The sequence below is a fragment of the Palaemon carinicauda genome, chromosome 32 (assembly GCF_036898095.1).
Source record: "Palaemon carinicauda isolate YSFRI2023 chromosome 32, ASM3689809v2, whole genome shotgun sequence".
NCBI classification, from domain to species: domain Eukaryota; kingdom Metazoa; phylum Arthropoda; class Malacostraca; order Decapoda; family Palaemonidae; genus Palaemon; species Palaemon carinicauda.
In genome coordinates this window covers 34,926,130-34,927,416 of record NC_090756.1, presented here as the reverse complement: position 1 = coordinate 34,927,416, position 1,287 = coordinate 34,926,130, and positions in this window count along the sequence as shown.

Below are 1,287 nucleotides of genomic sequence, written 5' to 3'. Positions count from 1 at the left end.
TTGATATTTCATATTGACGCAGTGGTTCTTTACAAACTATGCTTTACTTAATATAGGGTGAGACCACTATATTGGCTTGCCTGGTATTCATACATAGGTATATGTACTCTTCGAGACTTTTCCAGAGTCTAGTAGGACTCTTCCCTGTAGGGGGCAGGAAGCTCTAACATGGTTTATGGTTAGTTGAAAAGATGTATAACGGTAACATCTTAGGTCTCTAGGTCTAGTCGACCGGGAAATATTACCTCCGGGGAGTACGGCACGTTCTGAGAATCCACATATACAGTAATGCTCTGGTATACTTCCATCAGGACGACATGGCTTGAGCCCAAAAAACGGATTTTGAGCGAAGCGAAAAATCTATTTTTGGGTGAGATGGCCATGTCGTCCTGATGGACCCGCCCTTCCCTTTCTATGAAAGGGCTGTAGGACCCCTCCCTTCATACAGTATCTGTAGCACCTCGTGTATCGCTACAAGGAATACAGATGGCGCCAGGATTGGCGCCAGGCCCGCTTACGAAACGGGAGAAGAGGGAGCCTTGGGAGCGGCTCCCCCTTTTTCTTTCCCATTTTCGTTTTCTTGCCAAGTGACCACTTCGATGTGTTATCTCTGTTTGGGGTGCAGATTGCCATGTGGCGTGTCAAGAATACGTCCTCTGATATGTCGCGATATCCCTTTCATTAAGGATATTCGCTCCAGGAGTTAGAATTCTGGTACCTTAAGGTAAATTCTCTTGGAATATCGCCGTAGTTGTAATATACCCTAGGAAGGTACCCTGTAGGAACTTCCATCAGGACGACATGGCCATCTCACCCCAAAAAAGATTTTTCGCTTCGCTCAAAATCCGTTTTATATATATATATATATATATATATATATATATATATATATATATATATATATATATATATATATATATATATGTATGTATATATATAATGTGATAAGTATTTGGTCAATAAGTTTTCTTCCTCTATATAATAAATATAACGTCATAAGAAGCGATGATTCATTACAAATATTCAAAGTGTGACAAACTGGTAGGTCAGATGATTTAATACCACTATGAACATTAAATTTTTTATTTCTCTTTTTATATTGAAACATTATCTTTTTTAATAATTCTCATAATCAAATATCTCTCCTAATAAATTATGAATTAGAGTCGTCTAATTCCTCTTTCCCTAAGCCATGATTGTTTTGATAAAAGCGTATTTTAGTTTTAAGTGATAACGTCCCTGACTGGTGATCGCCAAACTGAGGTTCAAGTCTCACTCGAACTCGTT